This window comes from Megalobrama amblycephala, linkage group LG24 (assembly GCF_018812025.1).
Source record: "Megalobrama amblycephala isolate DHTTF-2021 linkage group LG24, ASM1881202v1, whole genome shotgun sequence".
NCBI classification, from domain to species: domain Eukaryota; kingdom Metazoa; phylum Chordata; class Actinopteri; order Cypriniformes; family Xenocyprididae; genus Megalobrama; species Megalobrama amblycephala.
In genome coordinates, this window is record NC_063067.1 from 11,715,874 (window position 1) to 11,743,826 (window position 27,953).

Consider the following 27,953-nt stretch of genomic DNA (forward strand, 5'->3'; position numbering starts at 1 on the left):
TTCAGATGACAGGCAGATGACTGGGATGGCTAAACTTCACATGGGTATGAATAAATGAAAGCAATTAGTGGATTGGTTAAGTACCACATGGCGACATAAGTAGGTCAAAAGCTACCAGAAGAAAAAACGCAGTGTCTGTGCAAACATCAGGTCATATATGGATCTTACGCATTGTATTTAACGACTATTGTTATTTTCACATATTGTGGAAAACAGGATTTAAAAAAGATGCATATGCAAAGATACCTCTAGTCCACCAAGACCCTTAATAGAAACTGAGCTTCAAAAACATATAATTTGGAAACTACATGGTGTTTAAGGTCATTAACATGACCACCCACATTTACATTACCAATACTGATGCAGTATTAAGCTACTTGTTTCTCATTTCACATGCAAATATATGTAAATAAATACATGTAAACAAAGATAAATGCATATAAAAGTCTCAGGGTACAGAAGCAAAATAGAAGTGGGAAATTATCTATTATTAGATGCACTAACCGATAGAGCTGTTCAGTAGGTCATGTGATCTAAACATGGCTGCCCCCATGAGGCGACCAGCTACATGTAGAATAAAACCGCTTTTATCAGGTTGCTGATGTGAAAAAAAAGCTGGCTCTTTTAACTTGAGAATAGCCTAGCTACCACCTAGCAAGCAGTTTTATCATCAACAACAAAAAAACTAAATGAAAAGATTTGTCTTAAAAAACATTTTGATGATGTTGTTCGGCTGGCCATGTGATCTAAACATGGCAGCCACCACGAGGAGACCCGCTCCATGTAGAATAAATTGGGACTGGACTTTAAATTATATTAAAATATTTTAAAATTTATATTCAAAGTATTTCTACAAGTTACAAGTGAATAGCCAAATCAAATTCTAGCATGTGATAGCTTCATAGCTGGCGAGGCAAGAGGTGGTCTGCAGCCAATAGCACAAGGAGCACGAAGAAGAAGCCTGTCCATCTTCCGGCCTGAGAGAAAGGGAAAGGTCAATAATATTTTGAGCGCATGGAAGTGCCAACTTATTTATCCTGAACCCTGACAACCATGGTATCTAGCCAATGGAAATGCTGAGTCACTGCTCTCCAGACCACTCGGAGTTCAACGCCCAGAGGAAGGAGTGTGAAGTGGAAAATAAGAGGTCTGCTTCCTGTAGGCCAAACACCTCGTGAGCTCTGGCATCACGTGACCCTTGATGCTTGACGAGGTCACTTGCTTTTGCAAAGTCTACCAGCTACATCCATTTAATGTCGTAGAATTTCAAGATAAATTAACAATTAATATAACAGACTTCTTCCAAAAAAATCATTTATAGCCCATTAAATCTCAAAAAGATAAATTTTTGAATTTTTAAGAAAAATACAAGTCAGATCCTCTCTGCGTTTTTAGTGAGAGCAGCACAGAACCGTGCTGATATCTCATTCTTCACAAATGTGGAACTGAAAATCGAGCTGCAGAGGAGCTGTGGAGAGGAGTGAATGTCACACTGACCTACAACAACGGATGAAAAATTTTGTGTCACGATGCTGAACACCGAAGCACTTTTTCCACTGGGGCATGAATCTAGCACACCAGGGCAGGTGTGAGAGATCAGGCCTTATAACAAATGCACCATATGAAACATGAATAGGCACAGCACTGAACAATGAAGGAGAGGAAGGCAGTACAGATACCAAGAAAAGTGCAGAGAGAGATGCTAAAAGGGTAAAGCCATGGGACTTTGATTTCATGCCCTTGGTTTCAAAGACATTGCCCATAACACTAAGTGCCAAAAAGGAGTTGCTGGCTTCCACCTCATCCACTCTCTCTCTCATCCTTCATTAGCAATTCTTCTCTTCTAGCACTTTTCTATGTGAGCATCTTGGTCGGAGTGGTGGGTGTCCCGTGGCTGGGGGCATTTTACAGTATGTGCATGCATTCCCTGAGAATCAAACCCATGCTTCGGTGTCGCTAGCGCAATGCTCTACTGTTTGAAATACACCGATCAGGCATAACATTATGACCACCTTCCTAATATTGTGTTGGTCCCCCTTTTGCTGCCAAAACAGCCCTGACCCATCAAGGCATGGACTCCACTAGACTCCTGAAGGAGTGCTGTGGTATCTGGCACCAAGATGTTAGCAGCAGATCCTCCTGTAAGTTGCGAGGTGGGGCCTCCATGGATCGGACTTGTTTGTTCAGCACATCCCACAGATGCTCGATTGGATTGAGATATGGGAAATTTGGAGGCCAATTCAACACCTCAAACTCAATGTTGTGCTCCTCAAACCATTCCTGAAGCATTTTTGCTTTGTGGCAGGGCACATTATCCTGATGAAAGAGGCCACAGCCACCGTTTCCATGAAAGGGTGTACATGGTCTGCAACAGTGCTTAGGTAGGTGGTGCGTGTCAAAGTAATATCCACATGGATGGCAGGACACAAGGTTTCCCAGCAGAAAATTGCCCAAAGCATCGCACTGCCTCCGAAGGCTTGCCTTCTTCCCATAGTGCATCCTGGTGCCATGTGTTCCCCAGGTAAGCGACATGCACCCAGCCATCCACGTGATGTAAAAGAAAACGTGATACATCAGACCAGGCCACCTTCTTCCATTGCTCCGCGGTCTAGTTCTGATGCTCACGTGCCCACTGTTGGCACTTTCGGCGGTGTACAGGGGTCAGCATGGGCACCCTGACTGGTCTGCGGCTATGCAGCCTCATACTGTGATGCTCTGTGTATTCTGACACCTTTCTATCAGAACCAGCATTAACTTCTTGAGCAATCTGAGCTGCAGTAGCTCGTCTGTTGGATCGGACGACACAGGCCAGCCTTCGCTCCCCACGTGCATCAATGAGCCTTGGCTGCTCATGACCCTGTCACTGTTTCACCACTGTTATTTCCTTGGACCACTTTTACCTAGCACTACCTAGTTTTATTATTAAAAATGTGATATAAAAACATCTGTCTCAACTGGAATAAAAATAAAACCCTAACATAAATGAGGAAAAAAATAATTGAAAATTAATTTTAGCTTTAATTTTTGATACATGGTATATTATAAAACTTGAAGCTGCATTAAACTTACATTAAACTTGCATTAAACTACCAGATACCTGCATTAACTTTGGCAGCCCTAACTAACTAAAATACATATTATATAATACTAGAATACTACATTTAGTTTAGTTGCAGATTTTGAGTTATCAAAGTGAAAACGAAACAAAAACATATATTTGCAGGAATACCTCCACCATAACCCTACATGAATGAACATAAGTTAATGAAACACACATACAGACAGCATCGCATGCCCATACACAGGCATACATCAGAAGAGCAGGAATTGAAATTCAGAGCAGGGATTTACTAGACCCAGCCCCACATGTGAACAGAATAGTAATAGAATAATACCACTGACTAAGTAGACCATATGCAACACACAGAGATCCTTTGGGACTACCATTGAGGTCTGAGTCTCAGGGTCATGCTGTTTGTAAGCAGTAAAGGCACCATTTCTGGACAATCCGCATTGGTCATGGTCTCAAACCTGAATAGCTACAACCATCTAAAACGCTTCTTTCGCTCATCTGCGCCTCTGACTCTTTCCCTCTCTGAGTAGATTCGGAACAGATGAAAGGGTTTTTTTTTCTCCTCTCAAATGCAACAGACGCTCCTTGGGCATTAAGTTTGATCAAAGACTAATCTGTGTGTGAATGATGATTCAAATTAGCATCTGTTTCAGCTGGGCAAGAGGGAGCGGCTGAACCCAAAGCTATTTGAGGAAATAAGAGAGAGAAATACAGAAAGAGATGGAAATAGAGAAAGAAGGAAAAGATCTGACACTAAATGGGACCAGAAACTTTCATGTAATGATTTATGATGTGCCAATCACACCAAGTTCAAACAGAGATCTATCTATCTATCTATCTATCTATCTATCTATCTATCTATCTATCTATCTATCTATCGATCTATCTATCTAAATTGTAACTTAAAACATTCTCATTCTCAACTCAATTCCAAATGGAATTCTCAATGCTGATTCTGAATGGCCTTCTTCCTCCAGACCTCTGTGAGTCAGAAGATGGCTAAAAGATCCAACCAGGAACTCTAACATGTCACTTCATGGAGAGACAAGAGACTCAGTGACTGGAACAAATCTATGGATAATTTGTGAGTCATTAGTAAGTGCAGCACCAGAACAGGAACTTCACCCATGTAATCTGGCTTTTGATGTGCAGTAGAGGATGGAGGTCGAAAGTTACAAGATGTTTAAAACTACATCAGGCAAAACAAAACAGGTCAATGTTAGAGCACGAGCAATGCATTCAACTACATTAGTCAGGGAGGGTGGGACGTAAAATTGCTGATACTTGCTTTTTTATTCCAGGTGTTGACATAAATATCTTGGGTGGAGAATCGGAAATGCCTGTTACTGCAAGAAATTACTTGAGTTTCTGACTAGGCATCTCTCCAGAGAGGGTGACTTATCTTGCCTGACCTTAGCATGGCAGCATGCCAGCCATCCTCGGTGACCGGCATGTGAAACAGTAAGCCACTTCTTCCGTCCTGTGAGAACGGTCACACAAATGCCCTGCCCCGTCCGTCAAACTTCCCCTGAGCACGGCTAATATAATGCCCACTTCCTTTTTGCTCCCTTCCTCTTCCTGTTGACTCACTTTCGCCAGGAACAATCAGAGAGATCTTATTCACATTCCTTCTTCCTTGTTTCCCGTTTAGAGCGATACTCCGTACGGCCTGCGGATGCTGTCAGTCACTGACTTCATTAAAACATAGACTGGAACTAGAACCCAGTAAACTAGATTTTTTATTCATCACCTTGTGACCAAGGGCTCGATTCACGAAAACATTCTTAAGAATAAAACTCTTCCTAACTGCCATTTTCTTCTTACCTTCTGACTTAAAGTTAAAGATGCCTTGGGTACAAATCAAGTTTTTAATGTTGTTTAATATGTCTATGTGGTGTTTTTAATATGCTTTAAGACAAACCATGTGCAAATTCATCAGTCAACACCATTGCTGAGCATTTTCTCCTTAAAACTGCAGTGAAAAAAACCCTGCAGAAATCGCTGGGTTTGTCTGTCACAAACAACCTTGTGACCAATCACGTCAAAGTGCCAGCGGGCTTTAGCATATCATTAACAGCAAACTAGCAAAGGGAGTCTCGAAAGAAGCCAGGTTTATATTTCTGTTGATATGAAAAATCATGAAGATTTAGCAATATAGTGGGTGTAGAATATATTACGATGTTATGATAAGTATAGGCCTTTCTCCACCGATGTTCTCAGCTGTTCAAAGCGTTTGTAAGGATACTGATCGTTAGAAGACAGCTGTCTGACTCGCAAACAGAAACATGGTTTGTGTAACATTAGCAACACATTATTAGCTGTTTGATAACATAGTCAAGCAAAAGGCTAATCATATTAATTACCGCTATATGTCCGATGTTGTAAACATATGTAGCGATATCATTGTGCAGCATTTACCTCAGTAAATTGACCGAGTGGATCTCTAAGCTGGCGTGAGCGAGCGGAGGTGGGGCTAATTTGCATATTAATTGATCCACAAATATTAAATAAGCAAGGGTGTAGAGTTACATTCAAGCTATTTTAAGGCATAAAGAATTTTTTTTCACAGTAAAAAAAGTTAAATGTGTCATTTTGGTGATGCATCCTGCAGATTTCAGCTCCAACCCCAATCAAACACACCTGAACCAGCTAATTAAGGTGTTCAGGGTTGCTTGATAATTACAGACAGGTGTGTTGGAGCAGAGTTGGAACTGAAGTCTGCAGGACAGTAGCTCTCCAGGAGCATGGTTTGACACCCCTGGCGTAAACAAAGATCGGTCATGATTATGTGTGGTGCGACTTTTGGCTAAATTCAAAGTCATGTCAAATGGGGAGCTAATTTTTAAGTTTATAACTATAACATAATTCTTACAAGCATCTTAGAATTTATCATAAGAAATTTCTTAACTTTCTTAAGAAGACTTTGGTAAATCTGGCCCAAAGGCCAGTGGAATTTGCATAACTTTCACATGATGTCACTATAATCCGCACCAAGAATTTATTACACTGACAATCATCCTGAAGCAACTGAGGGTTAGGTGACTTGCAAAAATAACAATGGTGACGGACCATGATGGCTTTTCTGGAGGGAACCACACCAGCAAACTTCTAGTTAACAATTCTGAGTTTTAATATCCAAATTAAAATTATATGTATAATGTCTAGCAAATATAAAATGTATAATTTAAAAAAAATTTCATTCTATTCCTCAGAGCCAGAAAAAAAAAACATTGTTGCTTTCATGGCAATTTACATCCTGCATCCAACAAGTTGAGACACAAAGTCCACACAATGAAGCACTGACTCAGAGGAAGATCTCCCACTCTGTACTGAGAAATTATGCAAGAATGTGCAAAACCAATCAAGACTTTTAGGAGATAAAAAATGAATGTCATCATCACACGTAGGTGGACAAGAAAGTGTGAAAAAAGGATATAAACGTGGAGCGATATGTTGAAGACACGAGTGGATTGATAGGCTGTAACGCGCAGTATGTTGGACAGCGTACAGCACCTCTGAGTTTACAGTGATTTCTACATTCATTTAATTCATCCACTTATCACAGCATGCAACAGGGATGATGGACACAATCATGATCTGTAGTCACCACTAGATTTCCTTTAACCACAGTTAGAACATCAAGGAGATAGAGGCTGATAGGAGGTCATGGTGTACTGATGGGGTCGTCGGACGGAGTTACTGCGACAATTTATGCTGTATCCTGAGGTGTTTCTGCAAGGATCTTATCTAGGTGAAGATCTTTTGTTCTGAGAGAGAGCAAAGCACAGTAGCCGCATGATTTGAAGCGTATTGACTCGGTGTGGAGAGCCTGAGGCCAGTTGGCTAGACAGAAGCACAAATTCACAAGACAAACCCACTCAAGGCCGCACACTTGGACACCTTGAGCTTCGTTTTACTGATCCAACATCAATGGAAAGATAGTCAGAAATGTTCCTCCTAAGAAGGACAGGCAAAAAAGCAGGAGGACAGGTGTGTTTGTCCATAGTAATTAATGCAGACAGGTTGGGCATCTGCCAAAGTCCTGCAAAGATCATTAGGTGATGCAACAACCAAGATAAGATTTGACAGGAGAGGGCATGCTTTTATCGACACCGCAATACCCATGTACACAAACACGCGTAACCCCACCCAACAACATGTACACGTGCACACATATGCTTGCTTGCAGCCACAATCGTTTCTTTCCTCCACCCCACTGAGCAAACAAAAGGAGGAACAGAGGAACGAGGGAGGGACAATGTTTAGGAGGGGTGGAAAGCTGTCTGCTACAAGCTGTTAATTGTCAGGCAGAAACTAAATGAGTAAACAAACAAACAATATAAAGCGAATTAATTTTTAATTCAGGCTCCATACCGTTTTACGGAATGCTTGTTTTTGACAAAATTCTTCAACAAAGCCTTTAATTGACAGATTCGTTCTGATGCATAATAATGACAGGCAGAGATAATGAAATATTTATCGCCTCCAGGAACAGAAGCTCTGCCTTTTTCGAGTTACATAACTGGAGTATTTCCAAAACAGTTGATGTGGGGCCAAAGCAATGAGCATATGAGGTGGGTGGTTGAGCTCAGTTCACCTCTGAACTCTTGCCCGTGGCGATGAGCGCCGTCTTTAACTCAGCTAAGGGTTAGAAACTTCTTCTCGAATGTGTTCGCAAGCAGCTAAGATGCCTCGGGTTACTGCCAAAAACTAAACAATTCAACCAAAAAGCTTCCAAAATGCTTTTGGTAATGAGAATGTTTCAGCAAAGTTATATGTTTTCAGAGTTCATCAGTCTGTTTTATCTAAAAAGATCAAGGAAAATTTGATTCCTCTTAAGATGGCCACCAAGTTTGTGCACCCTGGTGAAAATGTCAGTATGTACTGAATTTGAATTAGCATCAGCAAAAACAACATTATTCAAATTTGAATCCAAGGAAGTAGATCTGAAATGAATCAAATTCAACTCTAATTTTTGGTCCCAATTCTTTAGAAGTCAACACTGGCTTCTGCCTATCAACTACACCAAACACCTCATCAACCCCCTAGTAACCACACAGAACAACCCTAGCAACCCCCAATGCCATAGCAATCATTCACAATACTTCAGCAACCGCCTAGGAACATTCTAGCAACCAGAAAAGTCAAATTAAAGGTACAGTAAGTGATTTATAAGGAGCATGTTGATATTTGAAATCGAGACCCAAACAAACACACCCCTACCCAAAAGAACACACCCCTCCCTTTATTGCTCCGCCCCCAAAATAACAAACATGCTTAGCAAAACAGGCAGTGAATAACGTCTCGGTTACAAAGGTAACCCTCGTTCCCTGAAGGAGGGAACGGAGACGTACGTCGGATGACCGACGAATAGGAATCTCGCTAGAGAGGCCAATCTACTTCGAGTGTAACTAAACGAGCCAATGCACATTGGCATGCAATCATATGCATCAGCTGCTCGCCTCGCGGCGCGGGTATATAATGAGCAGCAGGTGCGTTGCATCTTCAGGTTTTCGCTGAGGAGCCGAACCCAGCAGGTGGCAGCATCAGCAGGACAGCGCCTGTGGCGACGGGACGTACGTCTCCGTTCCCTCCTTCAGGGAACGAGGGTTACCTTTGTAACCGAGACGTTCCCATTCAGTCGGTCACTTCGACGTACGTCGGATGACCGACGAATAGGAATCCCTACCAAAGCGCCACAGGAGGTGCCCTCTTCCAGTGCTCTGTTGTGAGCCACCTGAACCCCTTGCCTAAGGACGGTGGGACCGGGCTCACACAGAGAGGGTCGATCACTGTTGTTCCCAAAACCCACTCAGTGAGACTATAGATACCACTGGGAGCGTAACCTTACGTCAGATAAGGAACGCTGCGGAAGCCATATCCTTCCCCGAAGGAGTTATATGGATAAGTACATATGGACTAACCTTGTAGGTTGTACAACATATGGAAGAACTGGGGTGACTCCAACTTGGTGGGTTCTCCCAGAGGGAAAGACACGGGCTTCGATTAGGAGCAACCGTGGAAAGCCGCATATGGGATCCCCGTAGGGTCACACATATGGAACCCAGCCTAAATCCGGTTCTCAAGGATTCAACGGAGTAAGGCCTGGCGACCGACGCTCCGCCACGTCGGCTGCCGAAGGGATGTCGGAGGACTCGACAGGGTCTGCCTTGTAGGGACTCTCTGGAGAAAAGAAGCGCATGTCGCGCAGCAAGCGGACACTAAGCCGGGGCCTCTCCGTGCCTCTGACCTGAGGCGAGAACACGGGAGGAGACCGGCTCCACACGAAGGCTATAGTACCTAGCGAACGTGTTAGGTGTCGCCCAGCCCGCAGCTCTACAAATGTCTGTCAGCGAGGCGCCACGAGCCAGCGCCCAGGAGGATGCTACACCTCTCGTGGAGTGAGCATGCAACCTGAGCGGGCAGGGCACGCCCTGAGCTTGATAAGCCAGGGCGATGGCATCCACTATCCAGTGGGCCATCCTCTGCTTGGAGACAGCCTTTCCCTTCTGCTGGCCTCCGTAACAGACAAAGAGCTGGTCTGAGGTCCTGAAGCTTCGAGTTCTGTCTATGTACCGTCGCAAAGCGCGGACTGGACAGAGCAAAGCCAGGGCTGGGTCTGCCTCCTCCGAGGGCAGCGCTTGCAGGCTCACCACCTGGTCCCTGAAGGGAGTGGTGGAACCTTGGGCACGTAGCCAGGCCGGGGTCTCAGTACCACGTGGCTGTCGCCCGGCCCGAACTCCAGGCACGATTCGTCGACCGAAAATGACTGCAGGTCCCCTACCCTCTTGATGGAGGCCAATGCAACCAGCAGCAAAGTCTTCATAGACAGAATCTTTAAGTCTGCTGATTGCAAAGGCTCAAAGGGAGCAATCTGGAGTGCTCTTAGCACCAGAGCGAGGTCCCAAGAGGGTATGGAGGGAGGTCGAGGAGGATTTAACCGTCTCGCCCCCCTAAGGAACCTGATGACCAGGTCGTGCTGACCAACAGATTTGCCATCTATGTGGTCGTGGTAAGCGGAGATAGCAGCAGTCTGGACTTTGAGGGTGGAGGGGGACAGCCTACGCTCCAACCCTTGCTGCAAGAAGGAAAGCACGACTCCGATCGAGCATCTTCGGGGGTCTTCTCGGCGAGAAGAGCACCACTCGACGAACAGGTTCCACTTCGAGGCGTAAGCACGTCTTGTAGACGGTGCACGTGCCGAAGTGATGGTGTTAAGTACCTCAGGGGGTAAGTCACCTAGAACCTCCGCGTCCCGTCCAGGGGCCAGACATGGAGTTTCCAGAGGTCTGGACGCGGGTGCCAGAGAGTGCCCCGTCTCTGAGAAAGAAGGTCCTTCCTCAGAGGGATGGGCCAGGGAGGGGCTGTCGCGAGGAGAGAGAGTTCTGGGAACCAGGTCCGGTTGGGCCAGTAGGGCGCAACTAGCAAGACTTGCTCCTCGTCCTCCCTGACTTTGCACAGTGTCTGTGCAAGTAGGCTCACTGGGGGAAACGCATATTTGCGCAGGCCCCGGGGCCAGCTGTGTGCCAGTGCGTCTGTCCCGAGTGTTCCCTCGGTCAGAGAGTAAAACAACTGGCAGTGGGAGGTCTCTAGAGAGGCATACAGGTCTACCTGAGCCTCTCCGAACTCCTTCCAGATCAGCTGAACCACCTGGGGGTGGAGTCGCCACTCTCCTGGCAGCGCAGCTCGTGACAGCTCGTCGGCCACACGGTTGAGCACACCGGGAACATGAATGGCGCGAAGCGACCTCAGATGCTTCTGACTCCAGAGGAGGAGATGGCGGGCGAGTTGCGACATGCGACGGGAGCGTAGACCACCTTGATGGTTGATGTACGCAACGGTCGCAGTGTTGTCCGTACGGACCAGTACATGCTTGCCCCGTAGCAGGCCTTTGAGGCGGCCCAGAGCAAGACGTACTGCCAGCAACTCGAGGCAGTTGATGTGCCAATGCAGATGGGGTCCCGTCCAAACCCCTGACACTGCATGCCCGTTGTACGTGGCACCCCAGCCGGTGGCCGAAGCATCTGTGAATACCACAGCATGCCGGGACACTTGGTCTAGGGGCACTCCTGCCCGAAGAAACAAAGGGTCCGACCACGGGCTGAAGGCTTGGCGGCACTCCTGAGTGATTGGCACCCGGAACGTGCCGTGTAGCCACGCCCATCTCGGGACTCGGCCGTGAAGCCAGTGCTGAAGCGGTCTCATATGAAGCAGACCGAGCGGTGTTACAGCCGCTGCGGCCGCCATATGCCCCAGGAGCCTCTGAAAAAATTTCAGTGGGACCGCTGTCCTGCCGTTGAAAGTATTCAGGCAGTTCAACACCGACCGAGCACGTTCCTCTGTGAGGCGTGCTATCTGTTCGACCGAATCCAACTCCATACCGAGAAAAGAGATCCTCTGCACTGGGGCGAGTTTGCTCTTTTCCCAGTTGACCTGAAGCCCCAACTGGCTGAGGTGACTGAGCACCAAGTCCCTGTGTTCGCACAACTGATCCCGAGACTGTGCTAGGATAAGCCAGTCGTCTAGATAGTTGAGGATGCGAACACCCTGTTCTCTCATGGGAACAAGGGCTCCCTCCACGACTTTCGTGAAGACGCGGGGAGACAGGGCGAGCCCGAAGGGTAGGACCCTGTACTGGTATGCTCGACCTTCGAACGCGAACCTCAGGAATGGCCTGTGTCGCGGAAGAATCGAAACATGAAAGTACGCGTCCTTCAGGTCGATCGCTGCAAACCAATCTCGGGGACGGATGCATTCGAAAATGCGTTTCTGCGTGAGCATTTTGAACGGTAGCTTGTGGAGGCTCCGATTCAAAAGACGCAGGTCCAAGATCGGTCGTAACCCGCCGCTTTTCTTGGGTACAATGAGTAGGGACTGTAGAACCCTGACCTCATATCGGCTGGAGGGACCGGCTCGATCGCGTCCTTCGCCAGTAGGACTGCGATCTCCGCACGCAGGACAGGGGCATCGGCAGCTTTCACTGTAGTGAAGAGGATGCCCCTGAACTTGGGGGGGCGCCGGACGAACTGAATCGCATAGCCGAGCCTGATGGTCCGAAGGAGCCAGCGAGACGGACTGGGGAGCGCTAGCCAGGCTCCCAGAGACCGAGCAAGCGGCACCAAGGGGACCACCGGCGTACCCGCCGCGGGGCAGCGAGGTGGAACGCAGGGACGCGGCCCGGGGGGCTCTCTGTATGAGGCGGCCCGAAGCGGGGTCACAGTGTGCTGTGCAACACTTACCTGCTTCCACAGGTGGACAGAGGGAGCAGTCGAGGTTTTGTCTGCCTGCTGCTCGCTGCTGTCCGCTGGCGACAGAAGAGGTGGATGAGAGTGGTGAGGTTCTTGCCCTCCCACTGCCCTCCGAGCCCTCTTCGGACCCGGAGATAGAGGAAACTGCTCTTTTATTGAAAATTTGGGTACCGCTGGTCGTTGGGCCAGCGGCGGAACAAAAAGGGGAAACAAAAGATTCTCCACCCGGCCCTCCTCCGGGGGAAGGAGCGGTGCGGTCACCACCTCCTGAAGAGCAGTCCATCCATCTCCGGGTCGCCCGTCCTAGGGCCGCTTGGACTTGGCCTTGCCACCTTCTTTTTAGGGGGTGGCGGGACGGGCTGGGCACCCCGCCCGCGACCGGCTCCACGACGCCGCTTGGATGGAGGCTGCTGCTGCGGCGTGGGAGCGGGGGCGGCCGCAGGGGGGCGCCCTCGGCGACGGGCAGACTGAGGTGCCGCCGGCGGTGGGGGTGCAGCAGCTGACCGCCTAGGCAGGATGTGACTAATGGCCTCAGACTGCTTTTGTACAGCCGAGAACTGTTGGGCAAAGTTCTCGACCGCGTCGCCGAAGAGGCCGGTCTGGGACACGGGGGAATTAAGAAACCTGACCTTGTCGGTATCCCTCATGTCCGCGAGACACAGCCAGAGATGGCGTTCCTGGACCACCATGGTGGACATCGCACGACCCACTGACCGCGCCGTAACCTTCGTCGCACGAAGCGCGAGGTCCGTCGCGGTACGAAGTTCTTGTAGAACTTGCGGATCATGACCACCCTCGTGTAGGTCCTTCAGTGCCTTGGCCTGATGGACCTGCAACAACGCCATAGCGTGTAAGGCAGAAGCGGTGGAGGATTCCACACGAGCCCGACCCTGTTGGCGGCCCGGGAAAGCATAGCCATCATTTCCGGGTCTGAATCGGGCACAGATGTCACTCCCGAAGGAGGCAGCTGCGCCGAATCGTCATCCCGAAAGTATCAGGCTCACCCTCCGATGCAGCGATCGACATCTGGTCGTCATGGGGAGCTCCGAAGGATACGGATGGTACACACCTCTGGGGTGGTCCACCGCGTTCCCCGGCAGCTCTACTGGCTGCGGAGTGCACGAGGGATGAGGGTTCCTAGGGGGTTGGTTCCCCGAAGGAAGCGCGCTCACCATGATCCTCAAGTCACCAGTCCCAGCGCCCGAAGCAACCCTCTGAGGAGGATTGGAACGAGGCGCCGGGACCGGGACTCCACCCCTTTGCAGGAAGTGGAGTCTCGACCGCAACTCCGCGACGGTCATCATCCCACAATGGGTGCATGACTCGTCCACAAACGCCGCCTCAGCGTGCCTTAAGCCCAAGCACGTGATACAGCGCTGGTGACCATCCCGAGGCGCCAGGTAACGACCGCATCCAGAAACACACAAGTAGAACGACATCTTTAAAAGACGCGAACTACTCGTGTAAGCTCTTTCAGGAACTGCTCTTTCAAGTGCCGAAGCACGCAGGGGAAAGCCGCTGCAGCACAGACAGGGAAATGTGCAGCCTGTCGTGTGCACTCTCTTTGGAGATGCCGCTCTTACCAGCCGTGAAAACAGCTTTTCAGCGCTCTTTAAAGCGCACCGTACCAGCCGTAAGAACGGCTTTCACAGCTGACACACAGCTTTCTTTGCTCAGTGGGCAAAAAAAGAAAATAAACAAAAGGAGAGAATCGGCCCCGCTGCTGTGCTGTTCCACCTGCACCAGACGAGAGAGCAGTAGAGAGAGCTGGCTCGTTCCTTTCACACTCGCTCGTAGATACTACCATGTGTAGTTCGGCTCCGAAGCGAAAAGCTGAAGATGCAACGCACCTGCTGCTCATTATATACCCGCGCTGCGAGGCGAGCAGCTGATGCATATGATTGCATGCCAATGTGCATTGGCTCGTTTAGTTACACTCGAAGTAGATTGGCCTCTCTAGCGAGATTCCTATTCGTCGGTCATCCGACGTACGTCGAAGTGACCGACTGAATGGGAACAGCTGGTGCATCAGACAGCTCACGCAAGTATGGCTGATTTAGCTGTGATTCAACTACAACAACAGCATATCCTGGTTCTGTGAAACATAGCAAAACCATTGTTACTCAGTGTTTCTCAGAAATTGCTTACTGCACCTTTAAAAAGCATTCTCAAAACCATTTTACTTCTTTAACACATGTAACATGACATATTATACAGTAGAACGAAACAACCAATGAAGCAAAAAGGGCAGGATTTGTTTTTAACTATCAGGAATTGCTTGGATTGTCAAAAAATGGGCATTTCATACCAGAGTACACTGTGAAAAATGTAATTTTTACAGCAAAAGGCTGTAAAAAAGTACAGTACAGTACAAAAATGTTAGTTACTTAACTTTAAATTATTGACAGTATCTTTTTTATTTAATACTTAAATATTACCAAATTTATGGAAGTACAAACTATGAATTATTAAATATTTTCTGTGAAAAGCAAAAGTACGTTCCCAAACGTCCCTGCGTGACACATAAGATTATGATTTATATAAATTATTATTTTTTCTCATTTTTGTTATCAGCAATGTCTACATTAGGATGTTTTGCGTTACATTTAGTAAATGTTCACTGCATTATTTTAGCATTAACCTGACGGTGTTTTGTCTTTGTGTGTATGATCCTGTGCTTCGTCTCTATACAAGTTTTGACCAAGTAGCTTGGTATATTAAAATTAACTTAATGAAATAGTTATAAGTTGTAAAATATACAGGTGCCAATATGCATTCCTGTAATACAGGAATCATTGTACATGAATTTCTGACAACCACAGCTGCCAGTTTTTTACTTTATACTTTACTAAAGTGTATATATATATATATATATATATATATATATATATATATATATATATATAAATAACGTGCACTATATAGTGCACAGTAAGACCAGAAAAGTGTATTAAGAAAGTAAATGGGGTCCATTTTAGTTCATGCCGACTTCAAAGTTGAGGAAGGCCCCTGGAAATGGCCAACAGCAAGATAACCTGTGATCTGCTGAGCTTACAAAAGTCCTGAAATGAACCGTTCATAAAACCTGGTCTCAGATCAGTGCGAGAGCACAGCGCTGAGTAAACACCCAGCTGACACCATTACATCACAGTGACAGAGTATCACAGATTCCACGCTTTCACTTCTTGTGTGGCAGGCATTAAACAGCATTAACCCATAATCCTAAACTGCTACAGATGCAGACTTGAGCCACTATTCATTCACAGCAGTGAACCTGCCCAAACCCCCCTTCCATTATCCCTCGCTCTCTCACTCTCCCTCGCCATCCCTCCCCAACCCCCATCGGCAGACAGTAGCTTCAGAGCAGTCACATTTAATCAACATCTCGGTGGACAACACAGGGATCTGCCGTCCTCTGTTGAGAGTCTCTGTGCTGTCACACTTGGGATAATTGTCTTAGATACCCTAATTCGACAGTCGTTCCCCTTAAATGCTCAAGAAAAGAAGCGTGGTTGACCTACATTGCTGTTGATCTGTGAATTATACATGATGTCAACATTTGATTATTTATTTCCTGTGGTGTAATTCAAGAGACAAACACTTACGTTCGTAATTGTGCTGCCTTTTCAAACTCAGATATGAAAAGCTGAAGGGAAATGTTGATGTTGAGGTTTGACACCACAGGAATCACGGTATGACATCTCTGTTGTACGCTAGCAAGGCCGTAAAGATATGGAATCTGTTAGAAAACATGCTGCTATTTTCTACAAGAACTTTATGCATGACACAAACAAACAAATGAATCATTTGATGGGAGTGCAGACAAGCTGAGAAAGGAAAACAGTGATTGTTCATTGTTATCATGATTCCGGACAGATTTGTACATGCTCAAACAATCGTGCTTCCCCCCAAAGGTCAGATTTGTGGTCTAATCAATTCCTAGTGCACCCAATGACCTTGATGTTTTGAAATGACTCGATATTTTCCAGTTTCATTGTGACTATCGCCTTTAAAGGACAAGCAATCAAACAAAAACATGCTGTATTCAGTATACCTCACTGACCTGTATGAATTCAACTAACATTTTCAATAATTGCCAGAATCAGCACTGTTTCGCATATTTTAACACTTTTTTTTTCTTTCTTTTACATATTTTGAAGGAAAAATTGTAAAATAAATAAATAAATACAACCAGAATGTACTTCTCCTGAAGAAAATGTGAGTGGTGCTTGCAGTGGCAAAACTCGGCACTTGGTAGGTAATTACTAGGGTGTTCTGGGAGGTTGCTAGGGTGTTGCTTGGCCGTTGGTAGTTGTCACAGATGGTTACTATGGAGTTTTATAGACTTCTTAGCATGCAATTAACATGTTTAACATGTTATAAACATGTTTTAACACATAGTAAGTTGTTATTCGCATGTAGCTATTCACTGCTAGCATATGTAGCATCCTGGAAGTCCTGTTTGCTAGTATGAGTCAAAAGATCATATTTTGAAGGGAAAATTGTAAAATAAATAAAAACAATTATTTACATACTATTTGCGTATAAGAGTAGTATATGTAAAGCTAACCAGCATACATACAAAACAGAGAAAAATAAATGAACAGTCAAAAGTTGAGGAACAAGTGAAACTTCTGTGGAAATCTGCAGTAACTAGCAAGAACTCAAGGAACCTCTGAATTCAATGTGGCTGCTCCAAAGTAAAGATTTCAAACAGAATGCTGAGCATAAGGGAGAACTTCTCAGTCCAGAATACTTTTCCCACTCTGAGTCGCTCCTTCCGTATGACCCTCTGTTCTCATTCTAAGAATGGATACTTCTTGTTTTCAAAGGAGCGTGTCCAATACTCCTGGCACCAGCCATGCCTTCTGTGAATGTGCTTGCACAAACCAGTGATGATCATGGGTACACAAAGATGGCATGTGTCATATTTTATTTTTACTTTGGAAGTTGAGAGTTTCATCAACTTTCATCATCACTTTCAGTTTGTTTTGCTCTGTGCTGTGGAAAGTGTTTATCTTCTTGAGTTCCCCTCTCTCTTGTTCCCTGTCTCTCTCCCTCTCTTTTCCGAGGAGCCCTGTTTGCTATCAGACTCAGGAATGAATTTGGGAGGCTTATCGGAGCTCTTTTCCCAGCTGAGGCGGAGAGGATGTGTTAAGGCGTCTGCCTCCTGACAGGAAAGAGGAGCTATCTCTCCTGATAAGGCTATGGCTGACTTGAGAATTGTAACAAAGCAGACAGCATGGATGCAGGTGGGTACACGTCAGCGTACGTGCATAAGCCCGCAGCCAAAAATCCAAACCAGGTAAAAAGGAGGTTAAAAGCAATTATATTCCCACAACAAAGGAATTATTTCCACAAGGGCACCACAGAGAAGCCAGAAAACATATAATCTGAATGCACTCTGCTCTTGAATCAAGCAGAGAAATAAAATCAGAATGAAAGTCAATCCAACACTGAAATGACAACTTTAGACTAAACGACAAAACCAAGGACTACAGCCTCACGTCAATAGGGGGCAGTGTACATGCTGGTATTCGCATTCCTTTTATTTCTTCAGTGGTACATGAAAAATGTATCAGATTTTCTATTTTGTCCATACAATAAAATAAACTGGATTTGGACCCCATTGACTTTCATTCTATATACAAAAATAGTTCCACAGGAGAAAGTCATATGTATGGAACGATGTGAGGGTGAATAAATGATGAGAGAATTTTCATTTTTGGGTTTTGGGTGCACTATCCCCTTTAAATGACAAAGAAAAGGATTCAATGTAAGCTAATTACACGAACAGTGTTCATTCCAATAAACAACACAAGAAAGCAATTATTCCAACACTGATAAAATGGATTTTGAAGGTTTAGTGACACAAATTACGGATTGTAAAAAAAAAAAAAAAAAAAAAAAAAAATTGTTTAGAACATCATTCTTTTAGCCTAGCATGTCTGCGGTGGAATCTTTAGTAAGGGTTTAGCAAACACAACGTGAGGGGTTGTGGTAAAGCGAGGAAAATCATTAGCAGTTTGTGGAAGGCACAAAAGGCTTATGTAAGCATATCATGCCTCCTTTTTAGACGCCGTGTAGAAAAACAACATTAGCATTTTCGAGGTTTAACATACTGATTTGATGTTACCATACAATCAGGCTACAATTCACTGACAAACAAACAGAAGCACTGGAGTCCATAGATTATTACTGTTATCGTTGAAATAGGCGGTCTTTACATGCTGTGAAATATGGCATGCATGTGGCGGGAAGGATTATATACACGGAAGAATTATAGAGTCTTAGAGAATCACCACAAAGAACGAGCCACGAAAGCGCAAGGAACCTGTTGTGCGTAAGCCGCTAATGTGCTCCACGCAGAAGACAGATTGAGGCATTGAAGAATGGCTGTCCTATAGAAGTGTGTCATGAAGGCAATTCCATTAACATCTTAATAAAAGCAGCCCGGGCTCAAGAGAGCCTGGAGGCTCTGACTAACGCTTTTAGTCAATGGCTTGGGATGAAAAAGTAACAGAGGGCCGCACAGTGCAGGAACTTCGTGGCAGCATTTTTCAGGGACCGTTACTCTTCCCAAAGGACCGGCCTCCGAGTTTGTATGCTTCCCATCATGGTCCACTTGCTCCATTCCCTTTGCCATTTCATTTACTGTCCTTCCTCCCATCTGCTGGATTGAAGATCTAAACAAAAGCTTTTGTTTTCCACAAGTTGGCGGCAGCTGCAGGGGGAGAGAAGGAGAAGGGGAGTGCTGGGTTTAACTGGAGAACTCTTGCCTCTTATGACTGGGCACATGGCAACATGTGTCTTTCTCTCTCGGTCGCTCTCTTTCCCACTCGACACACACAAAGTCTGTCTATTCTATGTCTTCCTCAATTACTTTCTGGCTAAAGTCTCGAGAGGCAAAACTTCCATCATGAAAAACAGACAAAACTAAGCACAGATACAGCCCAAACATCCAAAACCCTTAGCCTACCCAAAATGAACCATCAGTAGCAACCCTTTTACCATAAGTTCACTCACCAAACAGCATGCATCATCGGCACACTCATAAAAAGATAGCAGAAGGTCTGAGTTTGTATTGGAGAAATGGGTGGTGATTGATTTTTGTATTCTGTGTTTTAGCTGCTTACATGAAAGCAGCACTATTTCAAATAGTCTATGGCAAAAATGGTCTCAACAAGCTACTGAGAGCAATACCAGCACTTCAGAAGATCAAAGTACAAAAAGACAGAGCACAAAAAGTGCCTTAGGTTCTCCAAATCCAATTGACTTTTTAGGACTGTTAGGGAAAAAAAACAACATTCTTCAAAATATCTTATTTCGTGTTCCACAGAAGAAACAAAATCATACAGGCTTTGAATGACATTAAGGATGAATAATCATTTTGGGGTGAAAACACCCCTTTTTGCTTATGTATTGTAACATAGAAAACTGATCTTACAAAGAACACGTCCAGAATTGAAATTTCCTGATAATTTACTCACCCCCATGTCATCCAAGATGTTTATGTCTTTCTTTCTTCAGTTGAAAAGAAATTAAGGTTTTTGAGGAAAATATTCCAGGATTTTTCTCCATATAGTAGTCTTCAACGGCTACCAACGAGTTGAAGGTCCAAATTGTAGTTTCAGTGCAGTTTCAAAGGGCTCTACGTGATCCCAGCTGTGGAATTAGGGTCTTATCTAGTGAAACAATTGGTCATTTTCTTTAAAAAAAAAAAACCTTTTAACCACAAACGCTCGTCTTGCACTAGCTCTGCGATGCGGCAGGCATTACGTAATCACATTGGAAAGGTCATGCGTGACATAGGTGGAAGTACCGAGAAAGTGCAAACGGCCTTTAGAAAATTTTGAAGTTGGAGGAGAAAATGAGATGGAGTTTTTTGCCCTACCATGGTACTTCCACCTACGTCACACATGACCTTTCCAACATGATTATGTAATGCTGAGCATTTGTGGTTAAAAAGTATATAAATTTTACATTTTTTTAGAAAATGACCAATTGTTTCGCTAGATAAGACCCTTATTCCTCGGCTGGGATCGTGTAGAGCTGTTGAAGTCCACTATATGGAGAAAAATCCTCGAATGTTATCCTCAAAAACCATACTTTCTTTTTGACTGAAAAAAAGAAAGACATAAACATCTTGGATGACATGTGAGTAAATTATCAGTAAATTTTAATACTGAAGTGAACTAATCCTTAATAAAATGTTCAATAAAAAAGCCAGTGTTCTCAGAATGACCGGCACCTGCACTTGATTGACTCGCCCAATTCTCTTGCCCACACTCTGGAGCAGTAAATGCGTCAACACCCACAATTCTCTGTGACCAATCTGGACACTGGCACCTTCCAAGTGAGAGTCTGTCCACCAACTGTTCAAGGGTAATTAGCTGCAGCAGAAAACACAGGCCTAATTACAGTGTAGCCGAACGCCGGGTCACAGTATCAACCCCACACCTAATCCACCAATGTTGAAGACAAATTATCACGCCAGGTTATTTACACCTGATGTACAGAGATAGACAGGAAGAAGCTGCTCAGGCAGCCAAAACTATTGGGTAGACCAGTGCATATAATTTTCTATGTGTAATTGCAATCACCACCACATCTGGTTCTACTTTGCTACACTTGCTTTATGCAAGCGAGAAGGGTCAAAAGTGATAGCAATCTTTGTTGTGACAGTTGGTCGGTAGAGAGCCTTAGATAAACAGCTGAGCGGCAATGCTGCAAAGAGAATGCGAGATCAATGCGTTAAAGCAAACAAACATTGGATACACATACTATTACATGAGACTAGCATAGAGGAAGCAGATGAGCTTTCTAGACAAGGGCCCATCCTGCAGGGCATGAACGTGCAAGTCTGTGTCTGTGTGCGCGAGCGGTGGGGGGGGGGGGGAGGCGGTGGAAAGCCTTGCACTGCAAACGCAGCCCCCTGAATGCATTTGTACTGTTCACTCATTAAAAAATAGGTCAAGGATTCCGCCTGCATGCATCGCAACTTGTCAAAATCTCTTAAGCTAAACAGGGGTAAGCCGTATGCCACCATGAGAGAAGAGAAGAGGGGGTTCTCTGGAGGTGTAGTGCACACTGGTGACACAGCGTGCAACTAAAACGAGCACCGTGTCATTTATGACTGACCAACCTCAAATGCCCCTCTGCCTGTGTTTAAACCACTCTGTAACCCTGGGTAATTTCGGACATTGTGGTTTGTTGTACCAATAGGTGGCGCTACGGAGCTACGTGGGCCTACTAGAAGGGTGCTGGGGGGATTGGTTGCAATTATCCATCCCAGTGTTCAGTCAAAGCCACAGAGAATGACGAGCTCCTCTGCAAACACTATAGATGCCTGGTGGACAATGGGAGAGATGAGTGATGAGATAGCACATACTTTAGGATCTTTACATTGCCGTTTTCACAGCTGCAGAATCTCCCTTTGAAAGTACTGATAAGGTAATCTCGCTGACCTCAAAATCCGAGCCAAGAAGATACAAGCACATATCCAAATTGGCCCCTAAACTAACACACTCGAGCAAGGCATTTAACTGGGGCAAGCAGGATAAGCACTCAGCATGGGTCTCTTGTGGCCACCCCATTGAGATTCGACCCTCCGCTTCCCCTCAAACGTATACATCTATCTGAGAGCCAACGGCTAAAGACAGAGGAACAAACCCCCTTTAAGCACATAATACCCTCCAATTACCCTTCAGGAAACGCTTAATGCACCTGACTGACATAATCAAATCAATAGCATGCGACCCTACGTAAGAATGCTAGAGGTTTTTTGACAATCAGAATGAACATGCAAATCCAACTTAGGAAGCTCACGCTGGGAGGAAAGGCAAAGACAAATCTTGATTCACTTTGCAATTCCGATCAAACCACATGAAGCCACCGTGGTAAGGGAAAGGAGGAAGCAGGTAAAGTTGATGGGTGTGCGCCCAGTGGAGACTTGTCCTCTCGGCTTTGTGTAGTTAACCTTATTGATTAAAGAGCCTGTGATCTGGAGATGCTCTACAGCCTTCCCTGTCTCTGAGCACCTCATCAAAGAGAACAAACTACAAAGCCACGCAGCGATCAGAACACAACGTACAGAATGTAATCATCCGTGTGCTCATCTGAAAGCATTAAGTGTCACTTGTGTAGGTTTGACTCCCCTATGTATGGCAATGTTTAAACCATTGGCGTATGGGACACTATCCACAGTATGAGCCAATTACATTACGGTCTACCAATAGAGAGTCTAAAATGGTTTTTTTATCTGCACAGAGTCAGCATGTATTACACTGGAATAATCACAAGCTTGATTATTAATTACCATTATCAATTCACATTGTATAGCAGACCAAATAATGCTTGCTGATTAACATGACAGGGTGGCACTGAAAAACTTGATTAAAAAAATTACTAAATTGGCCAAAATAACATCATACTCGGGTGCAGGACTAGAAGGCTTACAGAATGCCACTGGATTTAATGTGGAATGTAAACTGAAATTCAGAGATCTGTTGATTTTTTGGGGTAACAACTAAACTGGACAGTCAGGCAGCCAAATATGCAGCAACTCCCACTGAAAGGCTTATAAAACAAAAGCTAAAACTTTCACTAGCCATGGAAAATAATATATTCATCGTTGTTCTCTTTGCAGGTGTTTCGTGTCAAATTTTCACGGCAAACAGACAAATAAGTGTTATTTGAAGAAAATTAAAAGGTTATGGCATTCATTTCTGTAGCACTTTTATATGAGCTTCCTCAGCTTTGATAGCAGTGAGTGAATTGTACTAATTTAGCTCTTAAAAGCCGAATTTCTGTCAGTAACAATTAGTATAGTTATCTAACCCAGCCAATAACATTTTTGTTTTTATATTTTTAATCTGTAAATCTATAATGTGTTGATAATTACCGTATGGTCGACGCACCGTCCGGTACTGAACGCGGTCAAGCAGCCTACTGTTGCTATGGTTACCTCCTCAGGCGAACGCGATTTCAGTCTATTTTGCACACTGGCGAACTTGTAACCTAACTTTTGTGGTTACTGAAAGCGTGTTTAAAAACATAAAATACATACTTTCAAGACTTCCACTGCTTCATTTTTCATTTCAAGTTAAATATGTATCTAATTTTCCTCGAAACTGGCATCATTCAGACGTTCTCCAGCAATGCGCTCTTTCAGTCCTTGAATGAGCCGTTTTCACCCTGCCGACACGCCGTCTCAGGTCAAACCGCTGTTTCGCTTCAAGACGGAGATAAAAACGATGATGTGAAGAGGTCACGCTCGAGATGAATTCACCTCATCTTCCTCATTGAAAGCGCCGTTTGATTGTGTTAGTCAGACCGATTAATATCATCCCTGTCCTTCATAGCAGATGCCAGTGATTCTCATGCAAATGCTGGCCGATTTTCTACTTAAAGAAACATTTATTTTCTTTAGAGCCGATGTCAGAGCCGTGAGTGAAGGGAAATGAAGATTTGTGAGTGCATCTGCTGTAGTCCAGATAAACGGAGAGGAGTTTAAGGTGAGAGAGCTGAATTATGAGCACTCGGCAACAATCACTTTCACATTTTGAACGTCTATCAACTTCTTCACGAATATGTGTCACGGTGTTAGTAGTACACGGACATGGTCAATGTCTATTTAAATGGGCAGCGAGGAAGATTCAAGCAGATAAGATCGTAAGGAGAGCGCAAAGTGAAGGTTATGAGGTTTAAATAAGCGTAAATTAAATGGATTATGAGCGCGCGCACGAGTAAGATTGATGACAGACATTTTCATGTGCATGTTTTTCGCTTACACGAGAATAATTTGCAAAACATTGTAGTTTTATCTCTGATTCTGATCTCTTATAGGGGTTGGAAAATAAAAGGAGCCCAAAATTCAAATTCAATTACAGACACACAATCATTAGCCTATCATTTCATATTAAGTTGAATAAGTTGAAACGTGACAGTGAGGATAAGGTTGTTTGCTTCCATCATCAGCAGCAAACATTTCCATATAGGCTAACGAAACCCCTCCAAATTAATTCCCATTATCCTAATTACATTGCTCAACTTCTTTGCGATTTATGAGCAATTTAATCCTGATAACACGAATGATCTGTTTTCTCTTTCCTCTAACACACTGCACGGAACACATTAGTATTCGTGGCCACATCCCGCACGAAAAGCATCTCAGGGCTTAAATGAATTCATGAAGCACGTTTGTCCACTCACCTACAATCCAGAAGAAAGCTGAGGATGGTATCTAATGTTCAGTTAAAAGATGTCTCTGCGTTCAGCTCAGTTTTGACAGATAGATCCACATCCGAATGAATGCCGGAGCTTTCAAAGGCAGCGCCTTCAATAAATTTCTCACAATTCCTCGAAGATTTCTTGCACGCAAGACGATGAATGAACGCCCGCCGCGCGGCTTCAGGTAACTGATCTATGCAGCAAAATTCAATGCTTCATCTGTCGATGCCGGAGGATGGTCATTCACAAGCTCACATGCCAAGTGCACGGCGCATTCCCCCAGTCCTCTGACACTGACAGCGGCTTGACATCACGCCTTTTCATCAGCAGCTCTCCGTTAGATCGTCATGCGCGCGCTCATTGCTCTTCTGTGAAGGTTTTACGCGAGACTGGCACAGGCACCGAAGCCCAGCAGCGTTACAGTAGCAGCGCGTTTAAACCCAGCCCCCTGTGCTAGCACTCACTTACGGTCGGCTCTATTTGCATGTCGCATGTTTTAACCGTTTCATGCTCTGAACGATGGTCTTTTTTTTTTTTACAAAGGCACAACTGGGGTGATTAGAAATGTGCATTTGCATATTTAGCTTTGAAAAAGGTAATTTAATAACTCTGCAATACTAATCTCTCCATATAGGGTCATGTGTATAGTCCAATGCATGCCTCGAGGCTATATTGTAACTTCTCTCATGGGTTTATCTATCTACATAGCTTCACTAATGGGGTTATTTGTTCAAATCAAAATAGCTTGAGCATTTGTGTGCAACCACTTTTTGCACTGCATAAAACGTGAAAAAACAAATGTCAAAGAAGTATTCTGTGGCACAATCACTTTTTTCAAAAATAACATGAGATTCACTTAATATGACCTATAAGCATTTTTAAAAACAGTATTTATAAAAATCTTGGGATATGATGTTTATATTTATTGCAGTGAATAAAAGACTCTCTTTAAGTAAGTAAATTTGTTTTTATTGTCTCTTATTTTACAACCAGCTGCAAGTGCATGTAAGGGAAATGCTAGTCCAGTATTAATTTTGCTAGACAGTGCCATCTTTGGACAGAAGATTGCAATTACCTCATCTAAATCTAGTCAACAGAGATTTAGTCTTTCAAACATGATTTCATTTCGATTAGAGCTTTTTATTATGGGTATTATATTATGGGTCCACAAACTATCAAAATAATTACAAATGTAACTACATTGAGTATTAAATAAACATTTATTTTAAAACATCTACAAAATATTGTATTGTTTATTATGAAACAAATGCATAATGCATAATATATTAAATTATATCTTGCATAATAATTTAAGAAAATAAATAATTTAATATTTATTTATCATTATATTTAATATATGTGACCCGGGACCACAAAACCAGTCATAAGGGTAATTTTTTTTGGAATTGAGAGTTATAGTTAATCTGAAACCTGAATAAATAAGCTTTCTATTGTTGTATGGTTTGTTAGGATAGGAAAAGATTTGTTCGAGATAATATCTGGAATCTGAGGGTGCAAAAAAATCAAAATATTGAGAAAATCGCCTTTAAAGTTGTCTAAATGAAGTCCTTAGCAAAGCATATCCACTCACAAAAATACATTTTTGATATATTTACAGTAGGAAGTTTACAAAGTATATTCATGGAACATGATCTTTACTTAATATCCTAATGATTTTTGGCATAAAAGAAAAATCGATAATTTTGACCCATACAATGTATTGTTGGCTATCGCTACAAATATACCCATGCAAAACCGTGAATGGTTTTGTGGTCCAGGGTCACTTATAATATTTAATAAACAACCATATATTAAATAAATCTGAATAGCATAGTAAACACAGCCATTCATTTCCTTATAGAAACTCTCTCCAGCTTTGAGAAAAATACAGTAATAAACGTTGACAGTAAAGCCTTTTGCAGTTTTGCACAGAAAGATGTCATGCCTAAGTTATTTTTACATGGATAAATTTGATCAGTCATACAATAATCATGCCTTTCATTTATTTATGCGGCTTATTCCTGTAATAAAAAACAAACCGTCTTTGTTTCGACAGAAACCTATCATTACAAATATATTTCTGTGTAAAAGGAGTGAACTGTCACAAATCACTGCTAGTTATTCTTGTCTGTGCTGATGTTCATTTCAGATCTAGTGTGTGTATATGTAGGCACTTGATTCTGTGAGCCAAATTTTGCTTCATAATGATCCGTGCTGCTGCTTTCCGTAACCTGCATCTATATATAATCACAAGAGTTGTCCTTTTGCATTTCCTTCCAGAGGAATTAAAGGCTAAAACTTGTGTTTCATCTAATGTGAAATATTTTCCAGCATCACAGAGCCATATAACCCCAACAAATGATATTCGGCTGTCAGAGAGGATTAGTGGGCCATTAATAGTCTCTTTCTACAGTAAACGAGAAATTGCATCATCAATTCCTTTTTACAGACAACATCAATCTTTTCCTCATTCTTTTTAGTTTATGGAGGAAAAAATATTCTCACATCTGACAGCAGGGAAAGTTGCTGGAGGTAATAGAATAACCACAGCGAGACAGACTGCAGAATTTTGTCACATCTCCCAGCTGCAAATGCCGAAATCTTTTAAAGTGGCATTCTACAATCGATAGTTTGATCGGTTAGCTCAAACAGAAATGGATTACACATTGGCCTGTCTTCTACATCTTTGTACTTAAAAGGGGACATTGCGGGAGCACTTATTCCATGATCCATCAATAATTTAGAGTGGGAAAAGAACCGGTGGCAGCCATCAAAAGTATTGCAAAACTGCCAGAGGAGAAGAGCGCATCTACCAAGTCTTGTGTAAGCATTGCCTACTAAAAGCTGTGTGTACTCTTAAGAGAAGCAGGGTCAATATCTGGAGGGCGTCCATATTGAAGTTCCACTACTCTAACTCTCAAATGCATCTTAGTCATTCACTGGTAATCAAATATAGTTGTTTTTTTCCCCAGTATATTATTCACTGGTCTGTTCAGAACTATAGTATGTTTAAATAAAGGGTAATTCAATTTGAATTGCAAAGATTAAGCTCAATCCAGTTAGACTGAGCTGAACTCTCATCTGCGTAAAATGAGAAAACCATTGTTTTATCTATAAACCATTAGTGGTGCCAAAATGTTTTCTAGAAAGTTTACTATACATACAAATCTCTTATTAAAGGGATAGTTTACCCAAAAATAAAAATTCTGTCATCATTTACTCACAGTTGTTCCAAACCCGTATGAATTTCATTCTTCTGCTGAACACAGAAGAAGATATTTTGAAGAATGTCAGTATATTTAGATTGTGGCAATGAAAGGTTGCAATGATGAAGATTGTAGCCGATCACAGACATGTTGTTGAGTCCATGAAAGCATTGCAACTCAAGTTCTGCACACTAA

General features: G+C 43.7%; 1 protein-coding gene across 2 annotated transcripts in view; it reads right to left on the reverse strand.

Moving 5' to 3' along the window:
- plxna2 (plexin A2) overlaps positions 1-25,086 on the reverse strand; it is a 234,746-nt gene extending 209,660 nt beyond the window's left edge. Inside the window, exons 1-2 of one of the 2 annotated variants that reach the window (XM_048179286.1) lie at positions 24,535-25,086; positions 15,927-16,034 (exon numbers count right to left, since the gene is read on the reverse strand). The gene's annotated coding sequence lies outside the window, so the exon portion shown is untranslated. The remainder of the gene's footprint in view (positions 1-15,926; positions 16,035-24,534) is intronic. The other variant, XM_048179285.1, reaches the window with a different exon arrangement.
- Between the last annotated feature and the right edge of the window lie 2,867 nt (positions 25,087-27,953).